At 39.6% G+C, this 15,947-nt stretch overlaps 1 protein-coding gene across 1 annotated transcript in view; it reads right to left on the bottom strand.

Annotated features, from left to right (window-relative positions):
• LOC136877107 (lachesin) overlaps positions 1-15,947 on the bottom strand; it is a 1,203,705-nt gene that overhangs the window by 281,886 nt on the left and 905,872 nt on the right. The gene's annotated exons all lie outside the window — the stretch shown is intronic.

Raw genomic sequence — 15,947 nt, forward strand, 5'->3', positions numbered from 1 at the left:
GTGAGTTCTGTATTGGCTTCTTGTTGTTTTTGTGTCTTCTGTGAGCATGTAAGCCTATTCCGCTTTCGTAATCCTATTATTATTCACCACTCTGTCTTATTCATTTGATATTTGAATTAATTTACCTTCTTGATTATTCTACGTGTTGTTTCCCAAATGGTGTTCATATTCATTAAATGAATGTACGTATCTCAATTCTTGATGCGGAGTCAGTGATGAGGTGAGATTAATTTTATGGACATGATTTTTATGGCCGGATGCCCTTCCTGACCCCAACCTGAGTTGAGAACCTAATGAAGATGAAATGCATGATGATAAAATTAAATTGGGTAAAGAGGTGGAAGAAATCGCCTCTGGCGCATGAATAGGAACTCTCCCAACATTTGCCAGGAAATGAATTGTGAAACCACATAAAACCATTCTCAGGAAAGCCGACGGTGTAGCTCGAACCTACACGTCTCTCCAATGCAGAGCTTGGCTCATTAGCTCACGCAGCCACTTAAATTCATTAAGGGGGTACGGAATGCCCTATGCTCCCAATGATAAAATCGGCTGTTTTTATTGTACCTTTTCTCTGAAACTACTGGAGGTAGACACTTCAATTTTTTGAAGCTTATAGTTGAATATCTTGGTCTTCTACCGAAACAAGCATAATTTTTATAACGAGCTACTTAAGGAAGATATTATTTTTTATTTTGAAACTAGATATTTTTGGTATTTTTAGAATATATTTTTGCTAATAAAATGTGTAATATTCAGACAAATTAAAAACTGTTGTTTCAGCAATTGAAAGAGGTATTTGTAAGTATGTCCTACAAATTTCAAGTTCGTATATTCAAAACTGGCTGAGAAAATGCACCTTAAGTATTAAAAAAGTAAACTTACGGGAAACGGGCTTCAAAGTTAACACATCAATGCATGCCAGGTCCATAGCTTGGACAATCTTTATCTTCTTCAAATTCCTCTTGTAGTCTCTTCTTGGCACCTGTCCTGTCCTTTTTGCCTTGAAAAGCTTTTCTTTTAAAGGGCATTTTCATCAGACCTTAGCCTTACCAGGTCTTTATGCAACATTGCATCAACAGTACGACACCCAACATTCAAAGCTAACACCTTCACAACTTTGCAACTTGAGATGTTTCACTGGTTAAAACTTGAAAAAGCATCATATACACCAAAATGAAGAGTGCTGATACCCACAAACACTGTTTTGGATAGGCGGTTCCAGATGACACTATTGACACATTCCTTTGGCTTTTGTGTCCTGCCGTGCAGGCATTTTTTTCAGGAGATTTTTGTCAAAAAGATCCTTGAAAATTGGTTTGATTTCATCCATAATGGCTGGTGGCAAACTATGAGGATGGTTATATTTCTCCCCTGTTACTTTGTTCCTGTTATATTTGCAGCAGCTGTCTGTCCCTGAAAGACACAAGCCATGTACAGGATTTTCATTACTGGAATAAATGTTGAAATATGATGCCCAGACAGCTTTCCTCGTTGCTTCCACATTATCAGTATTTTTCCTGATGGTCAGACCACAATAATTATGGAGAGTATCAATGACTGAATCAGTCAATCTGTTCTTACCCTCTAATATTCTACCATCACTAAGTTTCTTTCCCTTTATGCTTGATTTTAGTCTTCTCAATCTTGTCCCCATACGTTTCCGAACGTGACCAACACATTCCAGTTTGGTTATATTTACATCATTTCCATAGGGCTTAGAATCCTGAACAACATTGAAAGCCTTAGAGTCACCATACCGTAAGTAATACAAATACCTTGCATTGTACCACTGATTAGAACGTTGGTAAAAGTGACTTGCAAGAGACCGTCATGTCTACTCACAGTAGAAATCTAGCTTGCATCATCATATACATTATTTTAAAAAGGACACTTGTAGTAATCATACCATAATAATTCATACACCATTTTAAAGAGGGCATTTGACATATTAAGAAATAACAATAATATAAAAATGACAAATTTTTGGTAAAATACCCATTCCGTATCCCTTAATTGAATAATAACCATTTTCAAATTTTTAAACAAATAAAGACCAATAATTTGTTTCATTCGTCCAGTTTTATTTTTTCTTTCTCTTCTGCATAGTTACTGGGGTATACTTCTCATAGGGTGAAATATTTCTTCCTAAAACTCTCCCGTCCATTGCCTGCAACCTTGACGCGCAAATTACCATAGGGACACCAGGTGCTGCGGAGTAATTCATCAAGACGTCCAGGCGTCCGCAGAGACCAGATTTCCCTCTCGACCCCACACGTTGTATCGTAGGCCATCTCGTAGCACAGAATTAGCACAAATCACGGTAACCGGATGCTGCCAGAAGTCAGGAAAGAAAACGAATATTCTACTCATTACACTGGACCTATCTCCGTTAGGAAGTCTCAACTCTCCTAGAACAACATGGCGAAGTATTTTCAGTGAATTAGAATGTGAATAAATCTCCAGTCGGTTGAATAAATAAAAATATAATGAAATCAAGGGCATAAATGTTGAAACGAAAACGTAATCAAATGTGGAGCCTCATGTACTGTCCAATGAAATGGACATCCTCACGGTACTCAAATCTCAGCAAAGCTACCTTGAAAATATATACAATCTCCACATAACACTCCATATATGAGCGGTTAACTTGTCACAATGCAGTAAATGAAAAGTGGATTTAAGATTATAGACAGATGCGACAGAATTAAGCCTAATTATACAACTCTTTCGATACTACAAGTTCGAGATCCATTGACTTAGGCTGGAATTTTTACCAGGATCATGCAAAGCAAAGCAAAGCAAAGCAGAGTCACCTCCGTACAGGCCATGAAGGCCCTTGGAGGAGTGGAAGGTAAAGGCTTCGACCATTGTTAACCTCGGCACGTGATGGGGTAGAGTGGTTAGCTCCACGCCCGGCCGCCTTTGCCCCCAGGAGTAAACCTGGCACTAATTTTTGGTGTAGGCTGAGTGAACCTTAGGGCCATATGCACCTCCCGAAGTGGAAATCTCGTTTCTTAAATTTTACGACTTCCTGACGGGGATTCGAACCCACGTCCTTCCGGGCGAACCGAGCACGCCTTTACCGCCTCGGCCAGGAAGCCCCGACCAGGACCATGGCTGGTGACAATAATACGAAGAAGATAAACAGTGCTTGAAATACCTTCTCAACACCCGGCCTCAGTTTGAGCCAAGATAATCCGCAATTCCCATAAAAAGTCGAATAAGTGGAGTTGAAAAAAATGTTCGGCACATTCACTGTGTGGTCAGTATTACGGCCTAGTTTGGAGGGTCCTAGTTTAAATTCCTTGTGAGATCAAATTATTTTGCCGCATTTGGCTAGTTCTTCTGGCTCAGGGACTGGGTATTTTTCCCATCTCAATATGAAGTCTCTATACACAAGCACATCAAACTACCAACCACCATTGAAATATCCAAATCTGCCCTCATAGGTTTTACGTCAGGAAGGGCATTTGGTCGTAAAACCAAGGCAAAGTATTTATGCAACCGTGGTCCCACCAGAGCGTGGGTAAAGTGGCGGAAGAGGAATATGAATATTAGTGCCCGGAAGTTCAGACATTTATTTCGGCTAAAATAGGCAGGTAAATAAGGACTTACCTTTTACGAAATGGGCAGTAAAATAATTAAAATACGCATTTATAGTGACAAAAATTGGTCCTGAAATAATAAAGATGGTTTAATGTAAGTCAATTAATGCATATCTGCATCCCATTTTACTACTTAATATTACGTCTCCCTGTAGGTCGAGGTGATAGAATAACATGAACGGTATTCCCTGTCAGTCGTAAGATGCGACCAAAAAGGGCAGAAATTGAGCTCTCAGCTTGGGAGTGTGGGTTAGCGCCCACGGTTCCCCTAGCTGAGCCTGGTGTTCCTTGCACTTATTTGGGTCACGTTCCTCTCTCTTTTCATAAGCGAACCCACTTGGTCAACACTTATTCTTTTCCGACCCGACGTTATTCGTGGTCCTTTCTTTCCTTTCGCCGATAACTTCATTTTTGGAGTGCTTCTGATTAGTGTAAATAAAAGATGATTACAAAGTTATTATTTCCCTTAAAACAATAATCACCACCACCACTTAATCTTACATAACAGGAGCGGGACCTCGCAACCCGCTCGATCATTTGGCTTGTGGAGTGAGTTTTCAGTAGAGATTTGTGTAATCTATATATATATACTAGCAAATGTACCCGTGCTTCGCTACGGTATTCTACATTGTACACGGATATCGACGTAAAGACTGTGCGTGCAGCAAATGAGATTGTTTTAAAATTGCATGTCTCTTAGCCTTATCCGATAAATAGCATGGGGAGGTCCACATACGTTGTTTCCAATGTAAAGTGAGGGTTGCGGAGTTGTGATGATAACGGCAGGCTCACTTGCCTACTGCCATTCACAATCGAGTTGGCAAGTTTACATTATAATTTCAGCCCCAATGCCTACTGCGCGGTCACAATCGATTTGGGGAGTCTTAGTTACAATGGCAGACCCATTTCCTAATTTCAGACAGGTTACAGTTGAGGAGTTTTTATTATAATACCAGGCAACTTCCCTACCACCAGTCAAAATTGAGTTGTGCAGTTATCATTATAATGACAGTCCCTTTTTACTGCTGCTAGCCAGCTTACTGCCAGTCACACAGAATTAGTGAGTTTCCATGAAAATAGCAGGCCACTATGCCTAATGCTAGTCACATTTTAGATTGGAACATTTGTTTATAATGGCGGGCACCCTGGCCTAGAGCCACACACAATAGAGTAGGGGACTTTCGAACAAAACTGCATGATCCCTTGCCTTCTGCAAGACAAATCGAAAAGTGAATTATTCGTTAAAATGGTAGGCCCTCCTTACTAATGCCAGTTACACAGGAGTTGGAGAAGGACCCCATTCCTACTGCCAGCAGTCAAAGTCGGTGTAGGGAGTACTGATTACAATAGCAGACACACCCTTTCTCGATCGCTACAAATCGACATCAACGAATATATACAGATGGACATACGAAAGTATATAAATGTTTACAATATTGCAGACCTTCATTTACAGATTAACTGCTGCTAAACGGTACGTCATATCGACAAAGGATTGTACCGTAAGGCGCAGTATTTAGCGATCTAAATGGTTGGTCCTATGATATTTTTTCGCATCTAATCTATTCATGGGTCACATTGAATCAGAAACGTTGAATAGGTTGAAATTTGTGTAAGAATATCTTACATTGCATTACTTTTCGGATAATTATGTGACATAGAATTTGGCTCACATATGGGTACTGGGTGGGCCAATGTTCGTGTAGAGTTTGATCATACTATCTTTCCTGTAAGTGATTGAAATGATGCACATGAGAAGAAAAGGTTTAGAAATTAATTTCCATTAAGGCAGGTAGATTTCCATTAAGTTTGGTTGTGTGTATTTTGAGTGAGTGCAAAATCACGGTTTCGGTTTCGTATAAACCCCCAATTAGTTCAGGGATTTAGAAACAATATTTGCCCTAAAACCTCCCCAAAGGACAGGTGGATTCTAAATATGAAGTTTGGTGGAAATATATCCAGTAGTTTTCAAGTTAGAGAAAGACAAACAGACCAACAAACAAACAAACAAACTAACTAACAGACACCAAGGAAACCTACCCTCGGACAGATGGATGCTATATATAAAGTTTGCTTCAAATATCTTGTTAGTTTTCAAGTTGTAAGAAGTACGCTTAACACGCACCCGCTCTTGCGTTAAGTCCGCTGGGATTTGTACCGAAAAACGGTCCGTTAATGATATCTCCCTTACTAAATCCTGTTATCGAAATGATGCACATGAGAAAAAAAATTTAGAAATTAATTTTCATTAAGGCAGGTTGATTTCCATTAAGTTCGGTTGTGTATACATTGAGGGAGTGCAAAATCACGGTTACGGTTTCCTAAAAATCCCCACTCAGTTCAGGGATTTAGAAACGATATTTGCGCTAAAACCTACCCAAGGACAGGTGGATTCTAAATATGAAGTTTGGTGGAAATATATATTTAGTAGTTTTCAAGTTATAGAATGACAGACAAACAGACAAACAGACAACAGACAAACAGACAGACACCAAAGCTAAAAATGACGCAGATGGTCATTATTACACCTGAAACGGATAACTGTACGGAAATTCGCCAAAATAATCAATGCACAGACACACGGTCGTTACGATTTTATATTTTTGTGCTAAAACCTACCCAAGGACAGGTGGATTCTAAATATGAAGTTTGGTGGAAATATATCCAGTAGTTTTCAAGTTATAGAAGGACAGACAAACAGACAGACACCAAAGCTAAAAATGATGCAGATGGTCATTATTACACCTGAAACGGATAACTGTATGGAAATTTCGCCAAAATAATCAATGTACAGACACACGGTCGTTACGATTTTATTTATATAGATGACGGATAAGCATGAGCACGTTGAAAAGTGCAGACTTCCACTTCGAGATTCATATCTCCTAAACGGTTTATGATATTAAGAAACGGTTTGGGCCATCAGACTCCTCATTTATCGCTCTACATGTCTGTTTCTAAACCATATCCTCGTATCTCCCATATTAAGGGGGTAAATTTAGCTCAAATTTTAAATAGGGTGAAATTTGGGTGCATTTTTAACATTTTACATTACGTTTTGCCTACTTATGTATAAGCTAGAATGATGAAATTTGCTACACATATGTCCCTTAATCGTGCCAATGTGCGCACCCAACGTGATGACGGATAAGCATGAGCACGTTGAAAAGTGCAGACTTCCACTTCGAGATTCATATCTCCTAAACGGTTTATGATATTAAGAAACGGTTTGCGCCATCAGACGCCCCATTTATCCCTCTAAATGTTTGTTTCTAAACCACATCCTCGTATCACCCATATTAAGGGGGTAAATTGAGTTCAAATTGTGAATAGGGTGAAATTTGGGTGCATTTTTAACATTTTACATTACATTTTGCCTACTTATGTATAAGCTAGAATCATGAAATTTGGTACACATATGTCCCTTAATCGTGCCAATGTGCGCATCTAACGCGATGATCCTATCATTCTTATAAGTGTGTCAAACAATGAAATATACTTGTAAAAATCACCAAATTTACGAACAATCCAGAAATACGGCCAAATTTAACGTATAAGGGAGCGAGATACGACAAAATGTCACAGGACCAAAGTTGTAGATCACTCTGAATTGAAGGGACATTGTGCCATCCATTTTGTGATACGACTTACCGTTTAGCCAAAAAATAGCTCAAAAGGAATGTCTGCACAGTCATTAAAATTGCCTCCATATTTCGATATCTTTGGGGGTAAAAAGTGAAAAATTTGAACATTTTGGAATTTTTCCGTCTGTTAGGGACCAAAAGCTATAATTTCACCAAATTTCAATTGTCTACCTCGTCTGGCAGGTTGTGCCGCCATCTTGATTTGGGGGGATAGGGGATAAAAATGAGGAAATTCCCGAAAATTTTTAAGCCCACGAAACCTATAGGTTATCGTTTTTTATATACTATACGACTGTGTTCTTATGCTGAGCCCAAAATTTGAGCCCCCCCCCCAGCGTGCGCCCTTCAGGGAATTTTGAGAATTTCCGATTTTTCTAGGGATCTTGGGGACATCAGTTTCCCTCGTACCAAGTTTCAAATTTCTGAGATTTCTGGAAGGGCCTCATTAATTCACGTCTTTTTTCATTTTTAAATATTTATATATACATCGCTCCAGCCCGACTTGCTTTTATATATATAGATGACGGATAAGCATGAGCACGTTGAAAAGTGCAGACTTCCACTTCGAGATTCATATCTCCTAAACGGTTTATGATATTAAGAAACGGTTTGCGCCATCAGACGCCTCACTTATCTCTCTAAATGTTTGTTTCAAAACCATATCCTCGTATCACCCATATTAAGGGGGTAAATTGAGTTCAAATTGTGAATAGGGTGAAATTTGGGTGCATTTTTAACATTTTACATTACATTTTGCCTACTTATGTATAAGCTAGAATCATGAAATTTGGTACACATATGTTCCTTAATCGTGCCAATGTACGCACCTAACGCGATGATCCTATCATTCTTATAAGTGTGTCAAACAATGAAATATACTTGTAAAAATCACCAAATTTACGAACAATCCAGAAATACGGCCAAATTTAACGTATAAGGGTGCGAGATACGACAAAATGTCACAGGACCAAAGTTGTAGATCACTCTGAATTGAAGCGACATTGTGCCATCCATTTTGTGATACGACTTACCGTTTAGCCAAAAAATAGCTCAAAAGGAATGTCTACACAGTCATTAAAATTGCCTCCATATTTCGATATCTTTGGGGGTAAAAAGTGAAAAATTTGAACATTTTGGAATTTTTCCGTCTGTTAGGGACCAAAAGCTATAATTTCACCAAATTTCAATTGTCTACCTCGTCTGGCAGGTTGTGCCGCCATCTTGATTTGGGGTGATAGGGGATAAAAATGAGGAAATTCCCGAAAATTTTTAAGCCCACGAAACCTATAGGTTATCGTTTTTTATATACTATACGACTGTGTTCTTATGCTGAGCCCAAAATTTGAGCCCCCCCCCCAGCGTGCCCCCTTCAGGGAATTTTGAGAATTTCCGATTTTTCTAGGGATCTTGGGGACATCAGTTTCCCTCGTACCAAGTTTCAAATTTCTGAGATTTCTGGAAGTGCCTCATTAATTCACGTCTTTTTTCATTTTTAAATATTTATATATACATCGCTCCAGCCCGACTTGCTTTTATATATATAGATGACGGATAAGCATGAGCACGTTGAAAAGTGCAGACTTCCACTTCGAGATTCATATCTCCTAAACGGTTTATGATATTAAGAAACGGTTTGCGCCATCAGACGCCTCACTTATCCCTCTAAATGTTTGTTTCAAAACCATATCCTCGTATCACCCATATTAAGGGGGTAAATTGAGTTCAAATTGTGAATAGGGTGAAATTTGGGTGCATTTTTAACATTTTACATTACATTTTGCCTACTTATGTATAAGCTAGAATCATGAAATTTGGTACACATATGTCCCTTAATCGTGCCAATGTGCGCACCTAACGCGATGATCCTATCATTCTTATAAGTGTGTCAAACAATGAAATATACTTGTAAAAATCACCAAATTTACGAACAATCCAGAAATACGGCCAAATTTAACGTATAAGGGAGCGAGATACGACAAAATGTCACAGGACCAAAGTTGTAGATCACTCTGAATTGAAGGGACATTGTGCCATCCATTTTGTGATACGACTTACCGTTTAGCCAAAAAATAGCTCAAAAGGAATGTCTGCACAGTCATTAAAATTGCCTCCATATTTCGATAAATTTGGGGGTAAAAAGTGAAAAATTTGAACATTTTGGAATTTTTCCGTCTGTTAGGGACCAAAAGCTATAATTTCACCAAATTTCAATTGTCTACCTCGTCTGGCAGGTTGTGCCGCCATCTTGATTTGGGGGGATAGGGGATAAAAATGAGGAAATTCCCGAAAATTTTTAAGCCCACGAAACCTATAGGTTATCGTTTTTTATATACTATACGACTGTGTTCTTATGCTGAGCCCAAAATTTGAGCCCCCCCAGCGTGCCCCCTTCAGGGAATTTTGAGAATTTCCGATTTTTCTAGGGATCCTGGGGTCATCAGTTTCCCTCGTACCAAGTTTCAAATTTCTGAGATTTCTGGAAGTGCCTCATTAATTCACGTCTTTTTTCATTTTTAAATATTTATATATACATCGCTCCAGCCCGACTTGCTTTTATATATATAGATAAGTCATTGTATGTATGTGGGTGGGCAGGTGGGTGGGTTTGTACCACATCTCCTCCCAAACCATTGGAGCGATTACAACCAAATTTGATACACTTATGACTTGGTATCAGGAGACAAACCGAGTGGGGGTAAGACATCCCAAACACCCCTGGGGGCGGGGGGGCGAGGGGGGTCATGTATAAAAATAAATGAAAATAGTGTCGAATCCATACTTTTCGGGGTCGCTGAGATGAATAGTAACACTCCAATTTTTTTAAAGTTAAGTTCAGCCCCCTTTGGGGTGGGGACGAGGGGGGGGTGATATATAAAAATAATCGAAAATAATGTCGAATACATAGTTCTCGGGGCCGCCAAAGTGAATAGCGACACTCCGGATTTTTAGTATCAGGAGACAAAACACGTGGAGGTAAGACACCCCAGAAACCCTTAATGGCGAGGGGCGAGGGGGGGTCATATATAAAAATAACGAAAATAGTGTCGAATCCATACTTTTCGGGGTCGCTGAGATGAATACTTACACTCCGAATTTTTTTAATGTCCAAGTTCAGCCCCCTTTGGTGTGGGGGCGAGAGGGGAGTGATATATACACATAATCGAAAATAGTGTCGAGTCCATACTTTTCGTGGTCGCTTAGGTGAAGAGTGACATCTCTGGAATTTTTAAATTCCAAGTTCAGCCCCCTGTAGGGTGGGGTACAAGGGGGGAGTGATATATAAAAATAATCGAAAAGAATGTCGAGTACTCTTCGGCGTCGCTGAGATGAATACTGACACTCCGGATTTTTACTATCAGGAGACAAACCACGTGGGGGTAGGGCACCCCAGGAACCCATAGGGGCGGGGGGCGAAGGGGTGAGATATAAAAATCAGCGAAAGTAGTGTCGAATGCATACTTTCGGGGTCGTTTAGATGAATAGTGACACCCCTGGATTTTTTTAAGTCCAAGTTCATCCCCCTTTGGGGCGGGGAGCAAGGGGGTGAGATATAAAAGTAATCGTATTTAGTGTCAATTATACAGTTTTCGGCGTCGCCGAGGTGAATAGTAACACTCCGGAATTTTAATATCGGGAGACAAACCATGTGGGGATAGGACACCCCAGGAACCCTTAGGGGTGGGGGCGGGGGGCTTGAGATATAAAAATCATCAAAGTAGTGTCGAATACATACTTTCCGGGGTTGCTGAGATGAATAGTGACACTCCAATTTTTTTAAAGTCCAAGTTCAGACCCTTTGGGGTGGGGGCGAGGTGGAAGTGATATATACATGTAATCGAAAATAATGTCACATCCATGGTTTTAGGGGTCGCTTAAATGAGGAGTGACACTCCGGTTGTCGTTTAAGTCCAAGCTGATCCCCAATTGCCAGGCGGGTGAGGAGTCAAGAACAGAAAATATCCAAATGACCGAGATTAAGGATGTTTTTTGTACGTTCCAGTATAACTGTCAGCAGCAAATATTACCTACTACCTGAAAAAATACTAAGGGGGAAAGGCACCCCTAGAAGCCTTAGATAATGGGACGAAATGTAATTAAGACTGAAATGAAATGAAATGGCGTATGGCTTTTAGTGCCGGGAATGTCCGAGGACATGTTCGGCTCGCCAGATGCAGGTCTTTTGATTTGACACCCGTAGGTGACCTGCGCGTCGTGATGAGGATGAAATGATGATGAAGACGACACATATACCCAGCCCCCGTGCCAGCGAAATTAACCAATTAAGGTTAAAATTCCCGGCCCTGCCGGGAATCGAACCCGGGACTCCTGTGACCAAAGGCCAGCACGCTAACCATTTAGCCATGGAGCTGGACATTAAGACTGAAAATGACCGATATTAGTGTTGAATCCATACGTTTCGGGACTACGGGAACAATTTCAAACAAACTTGGTCACTTATGACTTATTATCAGGAGACAAAGTGCGTGGAGGTATGACAACCCTAGCACACCTACGACGGGATGAGATGTAGAAATAATCGAAAATAGTGTCGAATCCATTCTTTTCGGGGTCGCTGAGATGAATAGTAACGCTCCAATTTTTTTAGAAGTCCAAGTTCAGCCTCCTTTCGCATAGCGGTGAGAAAAAGTGAAAAACAAAATTTCGAAAACGACCAAGAGAATGGATGCATGTGTGTATACTGGACCTACTGTCTGGGGTAAGAGACTCCTAGCCTGTAAAGTAGGGGCGAAATGTAAAAATTAACCTAAAACGACTGAAATTTGTGTCTAATCCATAGTTTTCGGGGTCGCTGAGATGAACTGTAACACTCTGGATGCCGTTTAAGATAAAGCTCAGTCCTACTCAGCAGGCGGATGAGAACTGGCAAAAAATTGAAAACGTCCAAAGGGACAGAGTTTAAGGATGTATGTGTGTATGTTCTAGCATATCTCTCAATCAAACTTAACTTACCATATAGAAAACATTACTGTGGAGGTCAGATACACCTAGCCCCCGCTGGTTTTGGGGAATGAGAGGGGCTGACGTGCAAAAATATGGAAAATAACCAACATTAATGTCGAAATCCATTGTTTATGTGTCGCTGATACGAACTCTGACGCTGTGGATAGCGTTTAAGTCCACGTTCAGCCTCAATCGAGGCAGGAGCTGAGAAGGGCTTAAAAGTAAATAGTATGAAATGACCGAGATTAGTGTTTACTCGATAATTAAATAATCTAAAACTTGAAGTCAGATACATCTAAGTAACTCTAAAACTACATGATAAGTCGAAAAATCAACATCTCAAAAAGAATTCTATAAGCATTCACTTCACACTTAACTAACTGGTCATACAAATATTAAAGGTAAACATTCAAAAACTATCCGGGCAACGCCGGGTACTGCAGCTAGTATTAAAATAAATGAATTATTTATCTATTAAGTTAAAATGAAATTGTATTCTTTATTATTAACACAATACATTGGAATCATATTTTCTTTTCCTTCCACTGTTTAATTTTAATGTATGTTTATTCCTCAGCCCGAAGGCTGGTTGGATCCTCAACAGCTCCGCCATCAGCTGTCATAAATGGCCTAGGCATCACTCAAGAGGCGTACTAAGGAAATGAGGAGTGAGGTAGTTTCCCGTTGTTTTCCTCACCGAGCCAGAAGTTGCTATTACATATCAGTCTGCCAAGCCCACTTAAATGCTTGCACCAACTGACCCTATGAGCAACATTTTCACACCATTCATAGCAGGGACTGGCTGCATAAGGAATATCATTACTAGCATCACTCATACCTCAGTCACTTTCATCTTGTCAAAGCCAAGGATAAAGCTGAGACAGATCAATGAAAGTAACAATATTGCTCTAGCCCATACCAGAAGACATGGTGCAATGTAAACACTACGCCCTGCCAGCAAAGGCATTGTTTCATTTTAATATATAAATAACAGCAGAAAATGTTCACAACTCGAAAGTGGCAACAAAAAACCCACTTAACTATCAAATAGGCTACGGAAGCTAAAATAAGAAAAATAAAAGGCAAAATAAAATCTGGACCTACAATTCCCAAACGTTTGTAAATATATTTGTGTCTATTTGACACTTCGAAGTAAAGACCCCCCCCCCCAAAAAGGCGTTTTGCCTAACTTTCGGGCTCTAATATTATAATTCATCCATCTCATTTCGGCCAAATATTGACTACGGCATTTTCACTGCCTCCTTGTTTCGGCTTTGACATTTGCACAGTACTTCCGAATTATTCATTCTTGGTGTTGTTTCTTTCCTGTGTCTATGCATTTTCTGTTTTATTATAAACTTTGGGTTTCTTCGAAACCGTAGCATACTTGAAGTTTCTTCCTGAGTGAGACATGCCCCAGGATGTTGTTATGTGTGACCTCTAGTCCTTTGATTTTCTTGTTCTGGAAATAGTTAATGATATAATTCGCCATTCTTAATGGGTTTATGCACGTCACGTGGCCATCAAATTTAATATTTCCATTCCGGAAGTTGTCGGTTATGTTCTCCAGAGCGTATAGGGTCATTGTCTGTGTCGTCTTCAGTATTCACCATCCACTGAACACTAGAACCATACTCTAGTATGGTTTTTACTAGTGCCTTGTATTCCCTTTTCCGTACATCCTTGATATAAGCCCTAAATACCCTCAAAAACATATGAAGAGATCTCTAACCCTCATTTACAATCCAGTTTATGTGATTAGATCTTTCCTTATATTACCATCTAGGAGTAACAGTGATCCGCGTGAGTTGCTGTCATCCCATGAACACAGTAATTAAAACTTACAGGAATTCCCTTCTTTGTGGAATTTACAACCTGACTTTTCGCCTCGTTTACCATCTGCCTGCTAACCATCTCACAACTTTGTCAAGAACTTTTTGAAGTAGCTTACAATCCTGTAAATTATTTATGACTCCATTCAGTATAACATCATCCACAAATAGACTTCACTGTGATTCCAGTTGCTTTCCCATAGAATTCATATATACGAAAAACATAGGTTCTATGACACTACCTTGCGGGACCACCCTCTTAACCACTTCAGGATCAGATACCAGTGTAGGAACTTACTTCTTACTCGCAACGAGGCATTACAGATTCATTTTGTACAGTACAAATTCATTGAAATCAAATGTAAATGCTGATTTATTTATTCTCGTGTCCGGTTCATGGCAAAATGGTTAGCGTGCTGGCTTTTGGTCAGAGGGGTTCCGTGTTCGATTCCCGGCAGGGTCGGGAATTTTAACCTTAATTGGTTAATTTCACCGGCACCGGGGCTGGGTGTATTTGTCGTCTTCATCGTCATTTCATCCTCATCACGACGCGCAGGTCACCTACGGGAGTCAAATCAAAAGACCTGCATCTGGGAAGCCGAACTTCTACTCGGACACTCCCGGCACTAAAAGCCATACGCCATTTCATTTTTAATCTCGTGTAAGAAATGAATCCATACAGGCACAGTTAAAATTTTATATTCTTTGTGGCCAGAACTTGGTTACTTCCAGTGCATCCACTGTGGAGTAATGAAGGTCTTCTTGAGTACAGGAAGCTGGACACAGTTGGCATTGCAGCATATGTTGTACAGTCTAGACTTCTCCTGCTGATAAGAATGATCAAAAAATAAGACCGAAAGTTTCTATTCCTTCATCAGTTTCGTCTGACGCAATAGTATCCGTAAACGCTCTGTCATGGGATTCTTAAACAACATCTTCAGTTTCACGGGATGACTCTTGTAAATTGCAACTAAGTTCACAGTCCGAGCTTTCGAGTCCCACGTCAGTTTCTTCCTCAGTCAGTCTGGCCTGTTCGTCCTTTTTTTAAATATACAACAAAAGAGACTCTCTTCTACCAGCACTATACTGTCTGAATGACCCAGCTATGCATTCAAATACAATTATAGCAATAATGTAACAAGGAAATGTCACCTGACGCTATCATTTTCGTCAATCCAGCGAAAATTCGCCATGGGCAAAGGTTACAGTTGTTTATAAGTAGTTAAGCAATTACTGTATATGAGAGGCAGGGCAGAGAAATGTCAGGGGGTTTATCATTAACCGCGCCTTTCGGTACGTGACATTTGACACTAAAAACCCACTGCTAGAACACAGTATATCAGATCTGCTCCGTTAACTCCAGATGCCACAGGGGTGAACCGGAAAATATTATTATTATTATTATTATTATTATTATTATTATTATTATTATTATTATTATTATTATTATTATTATTATTATTGTTTGGTGCGTCTCATATCTCGCCCCCTTGCGGTGTGCAACCCGTCATGGAAAGTGTGTTTCGCCAGATGGAAGCAAGCACGAAACGTAGCGAACGCTGACCATTGTTGGCTTAGGGACTTCACAACAACACAACCTGTGTGTAATAAATACCTGTATTTTTGCTTCAGTGTTTTATATTACAATACATTTGACCATGTTGTATGTAACTGTTTATTGACTATTTTACCAGAGAGAATGTTGCACAGCGCCTATTATTATTATTATTATTATTATTATTATTATTATTATTATTATTATTATTATTATTATTATTATTATTATTATTATTATTATTATTTGAGGAAGAGAAGAGGAAACAAGCTATAAAGAGCTCTGAAAATTTTCTGCAAGGATTTTCCTCTCGAACTTCTTTTGGGACGACTTTGCAACAAGAGAA

Source organism: Anabrus simplex, chromosome 7 (assembly GCF_040414725.1).
Source record: "Anabrus simplex isolate iqAnaSimp1 chromosome 7, ASM4041472v1, whole genome shotgun sequence".
NCBI classification, from domain to species: domain Eukaryota; kingdom Metazoa; phylum Arthropoda; class Insecta; order Orthoptera; family Tettigoniidae; genus Anabrus; species Anabrus simplex.